At 40.8% G+C, this 9,391-nt stretch overlaps 1 pseudogene across 1 annotated transcript; it reads left to right on the forward strand.

Moving 5' to 3' along the window:
* The first annotated feature begins 1,807 nt into the window (after positions 1-1,807).
* Positions 1,808-7,870, forward strand: LOC112629179 (annotated as a pseudogene). Its single transcript, XR_003120546.1, has 2 exons — positions 1,808-1,883; positions 7,013-7,870. The product of XR_003120546.1 is annotated as a polyadenylate-binding protein 4 pseudogene (transcript).
* The last annotated feature ends 1,521 nt before the right edge of the window (positions 7,871-9,391 follow it).

Raw genomic sequence — 9,391 nt, forward strand, 5'->3', positions numbered from 1 at the left:
ACTGGTGGTAAAGATGGTGGTTTATCAGTCTGGTGATTTGTAGAGTTTATGGCATGGGCCCCCTTGTTCCTCTGAATTTCCTTTCCCCTGTGAGTCACTCTGCAATAATAATGAAGAGGTGAGGTCCAAAGTTTGACAGTGGACCTCCTTGTACTCAGCTTTCAGCATTGCAATAATTCCATATTGTCAGAGAAAAGATGATGTCATCTCCTTAACAGCTGAAAACAAAGGGGGACAAATAAAAATGACCAGGCCACCCAAAGAACTGCCAATCAATACTATCAACAATGGAAGAGGAAAGCATTCTTTCAATCATAAAGTATGACTGAGCTAAGCAGTATTGACCTTAGGGTAAGGCATTTCTTAGGATTTAATGAATGGCTAGGAAGCTGATGGACCTTTAGTCAAACTGGTTATTAACTGCCTGAAAGTGTCTGACCCTGGAAACCATAATTGCTGCTACAAATGCAAGCACATAAGAAAGTCCAAGTCTGGCTTAGACAATGTGCTGTTGTAAGCAAGTCCCAATGCTGAACCATAAGACTGACCTTTACAGATTTGCCTGGGCGTCCCCCACCACAGAACTGCATACCATTCTCAAAGGACATAATTTCATGAAGATCCAATGCTAGAAATAAATTCCAGAAATAAACATGGATAGCATTTGCCCATCTCACAGAATAGAATATTATACACTCTAGGTAGAACAATTCACCTCAAAGCTGATGGATTGAACTGATAGTGCTATGATTATAGTGGCCAGTGCTGTCCATCAGAAATATAAGGTGAGCCATATATGTAATTTACAATTTGCTACTAGCCACATTACAAAAGTGATTCCAGCACAAAAGTGATTGCATTTTAATAACATAATTAACCCAGTAGATACAAAATATTATCATTTCTACATGATAGTATTTTTTACGTGTACTCAGTAAAAAAATTATTCAAGAGATACTGCATTTATTTTTTACACAAAGATTTTATATTCCAGTATATATTTCACACTTACACCACATCTCAATTCAGACTAGCCACACTTCAAGTACCCAAGAGCCATATGTGGTTAGTGGCTATCACTGTGGACATTGCAGGCGTAGGAAATTGTTTTGGAATTAGTAATGCATCAGAATGTTCAGCTGGATAAGATGGCCCAAATAATAGGGTGCTATTTCCCCAGGATGATCAACAAATAGCCAACTTAGGCAAAAATGCTAAATAAATGTGAATTATCTATTTTAGAAGAGAGAGAGGAATTCATAAATGGTATTTGAGTTTAGAAAGAGTTTTCACAGACAGTGACTAACTTTTGCCGTTTTCTCTGATACTGCACTGATTTAGCTTTGCTTGGAGACATATTTCTGGATTTTAGGGATCAGGAGACTCTGGAATGGAGTTGCAAGAGAAGCAATATAGCATAGAGGAGATATTCCTGAGAAACAGCCTGGGTTTCAGGAACAGATAAAGCTATCCCTGCCACTTTCCACTTGGTGACACAAGGCAAACGACTTTACTTTGGGGAGCTAAGTCTTCTGGTTTCTAACGTGTGGATGATATCCTCACCTCCTTTCTGTTGTTGCTGTTGTGGGACTGAATGTGATAATGTTGACAAGTGTGCATGCTGGTACCATCATCACCACCTGCAGTAGCATCAGAAAGTGAAATGTTGTCCACTAATATGACTCTGCAGCCAGGTGCCCAGAACACCAGGTGTGCCCAGGCACTCCTCAGGGAGTAGATAGGAAGATTGTATTAAGAGGCATCATACTTCTGTTGCCAGAAGGCAAGCCAAATTAGTGTCATAGCGATGGCAGTGTCTGGAGGAATGTGGCTGCTAATGGAAATGGATGAACCTAAGAAAAGGGTTACCCAGTGGAGAAGTGGTGGGTATAGGATCAAGGATCAAGTAGATTCCTCATGAAGAATATGCAGGTTGAAAGCAGAAGTGGAGCAGAATTATCAATAAAAGGGCAGTCTCCTGAGCAGTGAGTCATGAAGGAAAACTAGGGAGTCAAGAGTCTTGAAGGAGGGTTGACCTGCAGTTAGAGAATCAGCCTTCAAAAACTCTGAAAGATAAATTGCATATTACCAAAGAGGAAGATCAAGTTTATTCCTTTTTTTTTTTTTTTTATCATTACCTGGCACACAGCAAATTCTAAATAAATGTCTCATGAATCACGGACTGGCAAGCTGGCTCACTGGTGAAGGAAGCCTGTGATCAGAGCCTGGGTAGTCCAACCAATCTTGAAGGAGTTGCATCCTTACAGTACACAGAGGTCACCCTGATTCAGGAAGAGGAGGCTTGTTATGCTCCTAGTGGTGAACAGGGGAAGAGAGGGACAGGGGATAAGAAGGGGTGGTGGGATGGGACAGAGAAATAGAGATGAGGCCAATAGCTATCTTCCCTCTTCAAATCATCTGGGTCAGTAATGTAAAGGACAAAATTGGTTGGGCAAGAAGGACACCACCTTCGGCAGGGCATGGTGGCTCATGCCTATAATCCCAGAACTTTGGAAGGCTGAGGCAGGTGGATCTTCTGAAGCCAGGAGTTTGAGACCAGCCGGGCCAACATAGAGAACATCTGTCTCTACTAAAAATACAAAAATTAGCTGGGCATGGTGGCACATGCCTGTAATTCCAGCTACTTGTGAGGCTGAGGCAGGAGAATTGCTTGAACCCAGGAGGCGGAGGTTGCAGTGAGCTGAGATTGTGCCACTGCACTCCAGCCTGGCGACAGAGCAAGACTCTATCTCGGGGGGAGGGGGGGGGGGAAGAAAAGTAGACTGCCAGTGTTCAGGTAAGATTGCTATACAAACTATTACCAAAAACGTCAAGACTTCATTTCTTAATGTGGGGTAATCAGACCTCAGATCTAAACATAACTCTGCCTGCAAGCAATTCTTGAGGGCCAGTTTCAAATAGTTATCTCCTAAGAATTCCATGATGCTATCATGTACCCATGAAAATCAGGTTAGCCCTGCTCCTCGGCAGAAAGCATCTTTATGATGACAGTCTTGTGCTTATTACAGCCAGTGAGCTTTTCTCCTGGGCAGCCTTTAGATAAATGCTGTGAAATTCTGGCTCCCTGAATTATTTTTCTCATGTTTCAAGCTGAGCAGCCTTTTCCGTGTGTATAGAGTCTCTCCAAATAGTCAAAGACCATTGGTTAGGTTTTTACTCACCGCATTCCAATCCTAGTCCTATCCTACCTTCCTGATATCACAACCAAGATATCTTAATAAGTGTTTGAGGAGTTCCCAAACTCTTGGTCCTCATATTTGCAGAAAAGTTTCTGCTTCACTCCAGAAGCTAATTCATACATGCTAGTGTGGTTAATAGTTAGATTTCAAAAATCAACTTTCTTTTCTTATGCTTTTGGTCTTCAGGTTGCCTGTCTGAGCCACCCACTTGAGTGAAACATTGTTCTTTTACTGTGTGGTGTTGACTGCACTTTGGGTGGGACTGAAGAGCAGAAAGTAAGACCAAGAATCATTTCCTCACTGTTCACATATGAAACTTGCATTTTTAAAAACATGATTGCAAGCGCAGCAACAAAATCTATTGCTATTTCTGACTCTGAGAAAGTCAATAAAAACTATTCACATATAAAGGTCTCATTCAAGGTAGGTCAGCTCTACAGCACTGCTTCCCAGATGTGTCAGAAGTTTGGAGGTGTTGCTTGAAGGCTTCATTGAAGAATTGCTTCTGCCATCTAGGTTTGTTTTTAAATAACATTTGATTAGACATGTTTCTATTTACAGATCTCTACACACCTGGTTATCAGCACTGTGGTTCAAAGAGCATCAGTTTAAAGCTGGTAGACAAGATTAATGTCAATTATTGTTACCGGTAATTCTGCCTTTACATTTATTGTTAAATTCAAGATAACATCTAAGGATACAGATGAAAAACATAAATTGATGATAGCACTGAATAATGATGTTAATTACCATTTAGCAAATGTTTATTATGTTGCAGACACAATGTAGACACAAAGAGTTTACTCTTTTTCATCTATTACCTCCTTTGGGTTTCACAATAATCCCGTGAGAAATAATATCTCCCTTTCACAGAAGAAAACAGGAGGCTCAAATTGTTAAGACACATTTCAGATTCATGCAGTTTATAAGTGGTGGAGCCCAGATTCAAACAAAGGATTGACAAACTCCAGGATTTATGCTCTTACTAATACATAAGAACCAGGTACCAACCAGCACCGGCAGCCTAAACAGTTCCTGGAAGAATTTGAGGTTGGAGATAGATCAATAAAAATGGATCTACACTGGCAGAAAGAATAGAAAATTTAAAAAAATGTGTTTCTGTAAAAATATTAATGGCAAAATGGAAGACAACGTGATAAGGAGCAGCGAAAATCACAGAAGGAGAGCTGGGGGAGAGACAGCTATGGAGGATTTTGAGACCAACCAGAGAAGAAAACAATGACTCGCTGTGCTTATGAGAAGAGAGCTGGAGACACATCGTGAACTTTTTCAAATGCTTCCAGCATATCATAGCTTACATTATCACCAGAATGATTTAAAAGCAACCTATGCTTAGAAGTTCTTTTGGTGGCAACTCCGTAATCTGCTCAGTGTCCAACAAGACTCTTTTCAGTCACCAAATAAACAATTCTAAGGCATAGCTATGATGGTTAATTTTATGTCGTAGGAAATTTATTTTAACCTGCTTTTATTTCATGGGTGCTTTCCAAGTTTTGCGTGTTAACTACAAAGGGACAAATGTTTCCCATCAGGCCAGGAGGGGAAGAGATGGGGGCATAAACAGAATCTAGGCTAAAAATACAAAAACCATTTCTAGAAATAAAATATTTATAATTCATGCATTTGAGAAAACCCACACACCTTTGCCTGGAGTCATTTCTGATAATTATTAAAGATCTTCAAAAAGGTGTATCAGCTTCCCCTTAGGCTGTATTTCATTTTTTTTGCTCACTTTCTTATAGAAGCCGTTATTACTGTAACCAGATATTTGCAGGTATATCCTATCAGCAGCTTGTCTCAGCTCCACCGTGTGTCTTTTTCTGTTTTTTCTCTCTTTCTTTCTTTTTTTGTTTTACTAGAATTACTTTGCCATCACTGCATAGACTAGCTGCAAAGTCCCATTCAGGGACTAACCTATACGCATGCCTGGAAGTGTTACTAGTCAACATGACATGGGGCAACCACTGACCAATAAAGGAAAAGAACTGAGGGATAAAAGTTCTCTCTTCTGTGTAACTGGAGGGCGATTTTGAAGTGCACTTATGCTATTTGCCTCATTGAAATATTCCCAGTGGGATCCAGCCTCAGTTGCCCGTAGTCACAATAAACTCTATAGCGCTCATGGACTGGCTTCCTCTTTTCCCAGTTTCCTGCTTCTCCTCTTTGAGTTCACTTCCCCCCAGCCCTCACCCACCCACCCACCCACCAAAAACTACTTGCACTCAGTGCTTGCCTCAAGCTTTGCTTTTTGCTGAAGCCTAGGCCAAGAAAATATTTTATCACTGAAGCACCCGACCTATTTAGTTTCTCTTCAAAGTGTTGGATATTGAATATTTTAAGTAATGTATTAAAACTTGGTTGGAAATGTATTTAAAATACTACCTTTTACATAAGTTTTTTCAGGGTATGATAAAACAGGTTTGGCAATCACTAGTTTAATAAGAATGCCATGGAATTTTGATCTGTGAATAGTTTGGTTTTTTTTTTCTTTTTCTTTTTGGTTTCTTGTTTTGTTTTGTTTTGTTTTTTATAGAGACGAGGTGTTGCTCTGTTACTCAGGCTGAGCTGTTGTTGTTGCTGTTGTTTTGTTTTGATTTGTTTTGTTCTGAGACAGCATCTCACTGTCTACCAGGCTGGAGTGCAGTTTCATGATCATGGCTCACTGCAGCCTCCACCTCCCAGGCTCAAGCGATTTTCCTACCTCAGCCTCTTGAATAGCTGGGACTACAGGCGTCCACCACTGTGCCTGGGTGATTTGTGTATTTTTTGTTGAGAGGAGGTTTCTCCATGTTGCCCCCACTGGTCTCAAACTCCTGAGCTCAAGTGATCTGCCCACTTCCACCTCCCAAAGTGCTGGGATTGCAAGCATGAGCCACCACACCCGGCCCCGGGCTGGCTTTGAACTCCTGAGCTCGAGTGATCCTCCCGCCTCAACCTTCTCAGTAGCTAGGAATATAGGGGTGTGCCAATTCATCTGGCTTGTACATAGTTTTATATTTATGTATTCCCTATTTTGTAGATTATGAAATTTCTTAGCGGTAAGTGCTATGTATTTACTACTGCTTAGGACGTAGTTTACTTTTGGAAGATTCATACAATGTGACATTTAAAAAATTAACCAAACTCATCTAAATTTATCGATTTTGACAGGTGACATCTCTTGAAATAGAGTACATGGAAAATCCATCAGGATACCTTAATGCACATTGTGTCACTTCTCTTCCAAACATTCCCAAGAAGCTCAAATAGGGTAGACCATTTTATTTCAAACTTTATTCTTCAAAAAGAATCTTATAGGCAGTAGGTTGATATTGCACATTCCCCTGCCATCCCCTAGAGATTCTGAGTTAGCAGGTTAAAGATGAGTTCAGGAACATGCATCTTAAATCAACTTTTCTAGGAATTCTGAAGCAGATGACCCTCAGACAGCACTTTAGAAAATGCCATTTATAGAATCTTTGAATTTCAAAAACGAAAAATCATCTTTCCAGCAGTCATTCATTTTGCAGATTAGAACAATTATTCCAGCAGCACTCTTTCCTTTATTTGTTATTGTTGACCATATATATCATTTAGGCCACGACCAAGAAAACAAAAGTAACTCCTAGCATTCAAAGCAGGGGGAATTGGATTCAGCTTTCAGTGGTGATGAAGAATCTCAGAAACCAAACAGGGAACGATGAGGCAACTCAGGAGTTAGTAACATCAGGATGTCGCCACCATCCTGAGGTTGCAGTAGAGAAGGAATGATGTGGTGCTCCCATATCCCTGGCGCTGAGTTCATCCTAAAGAACTGTGGTCTTGCTTGGCTATGGACTTTGGTGGGGCTAGTGCCGCCCAGCAAGGGCTGACTGACAGCTGCCAAGCTGGAGGCGTTCCCACAGCTGCGCAGAATTTAGCGCAGCGCGCAGCTGTTGCCGCTGCTGCTCTCCAGGCTGTTAACCCCTTCAAATACACCTTCCGTGTCCGCAGCCCTCATCCTCCCATACAGACTCTGCAGGCACCCCAGCCTGCGGTCCATGTGCAGGGGCAGGAGCCACTGACTGCCTCCATGCTGGCTGCAGCATCACCTCAAGGACCAGAAGCAGATGCTGGGAGAGCGCTTGTTCCCACTCATCCAAACAATGCATTCAAACCTGGCTGGGAAGATCACGGGAATGCTGCTGGAGATCGACAACCCTGAGCTGCCGCATATATTACAGTCCTCCGAGTCTCTCCACTCCAAGGTGGATGAAGCTGTAGCAGTTCTACAGGCTCATGATGCCAAGAAAGAAGCTTCCCCGAAGGTGGGCGCTGTTGCTGCTGCTACCTCTTAGACAAGGAAAAACCGATTCAAAAGCCAAATAACCCCTCATGGAATTCAGCTTAAGGTTTGAAGACTTCCTAGCTTGTCCTATGGACCTCAACACCAAGAACTACAAATTGCAAATTTAATAGGTCATTTTGTATTGAAAGGTCAATTATGAAGCGCCTAGAATTTTTCAATGATACGAATATGTTCTCTGGGTTCTGCTGTGGCGCAGTGTTAACTTTTTTTTTCTATTGTGGGTTTTGGTTTTTCCCCCCAGAAACTGGTTTTATTTGATGTACCCAAGTCTTACGTTTCTCAATAAAGAAAAAAAAACTCCATTAAAAAAAAAAAAAAAAAAGAACCGTGGTCTTGCACAGCAGATAGCTGTACAATGGAGGGACAGACTTGCTACTGGAGACCCATCTGAACCAGTTAAAAGGGGAGAAAAGCGCCCTGGCATCTCCTTCCTTTCTCTTGTCAGTGCCTGCCATTGGCTGAATTCATTTAAAATCCAGATGACAGGAGGTCTGGGAGATGCAGCCTGCAGATGTCCCCTCCTCCTAACCATCCATGGTTCAAGGCAGAGCAGAGGAAAGGCAAGGAATAGTGAAAAAAGCAGGCCTAGGGGAACCACAGTTTCCTATTCCTTAATCCTTAGCACCGTACAAACTTATTCTAAAATTATAAGCATCCACCTTTTTCACATTACACTGGGTATCCTTAGAAACCCAATCTCTAGCTGGGTGTGGTGGCTCACACCTGTAATCCCAGCACGTTGGGAGGCCGAGGCGGGTGGATCACCTGAGGTCAGGAGTTCAAGACCAGCCTGGCCAACATGATGAAACCCCATCTGTACGAAAAATACAAAAATTAGCCAGGTACGATGGCAAGCGCATCTAATCCCAGCTACTCAGGAAGCTGAGACAGGAGAATGGCTTGAACCCGGGAGGCATAGGTTGCAGTGAGCCGAGAATGCGCCATTGCACTCCAGCCTGGGTGACAGAGCAAGACCTCATCTTCATAAAAAAAAAAAAAAAGAAAAGAAACTGAATCTCTAAACACCACATGCAGCCCTACCAATGCTAACTTGACTTAATCCAAACAGGACACACTTTGCTTGCTTTACTTGAGTATGCCATTGTCTAAAACAGTTTCTTTGTTTTATTAATAATGAGTGGATATCATTATTAATTATTAATTACTTGTAATTATGAATAATATAGATATTTTCCAGGATTTAAAATAACTTCTTGATATAATAATATACTGAATAGAAACTTCCTGAAGTTCCTCAAAGTATATCTAATTCTAATACAATAATTATAAGAAAAACACTAATTCTAAGAATAAAAGGATATGAGGGTAAATAGAATTTTAAAAAACTAGGTTAAAAAAATCAAAGTATTTAATTGCCATTAATATGCTAATATAGGTTATAAATCACCAAGAGGAAGATCCAATATACAATATTTTCAAACTTACATAATCATTCATTTAGTTGACAAATATTTATTGATCAACCATCCTATGCCTGAAATTCTTTGAGGTGCTGAAGATTACAACAATAAACAAAGTAGACAAAATCTTTGACCTCATTGAGAGCAGATTCTAGTGGAAAAAGTCAAAAAATTAAACAAGTAAATATGTCGTATTTACTTTTTTCCACAATGCTCATTTTCAAATTAATATTCAGTGATTATACTTTGAGTTACACTCCAATGCATGTAATTTTATTGTTAGTCTCCTGCCAGTCAGATCACATTCCAATCTCTTCACCTACCCAGAATTATCTTTTTTACCTTTTTAACGTAGAAACGATGATAGTGGTTAAATGTGTAGGCTTTGGGGTAAGGCCACCCCTCTTCAGGTCCTAGCTCTG

This window comes from Theropithecus gelada, chromosome 7b, assembly GCF_003255815.1.
Source record: "Theropithecus gelada isolate Dixy chromosome 7b, Tgel_1.0, whole genome shotgun sequence".
NCBI classification, from domain to species: Eukaryota; Metazoa; Chordata; class Mammalia; order Primates; family Cercopithecidae; genus Theropithecus; species Theropithecus gelada.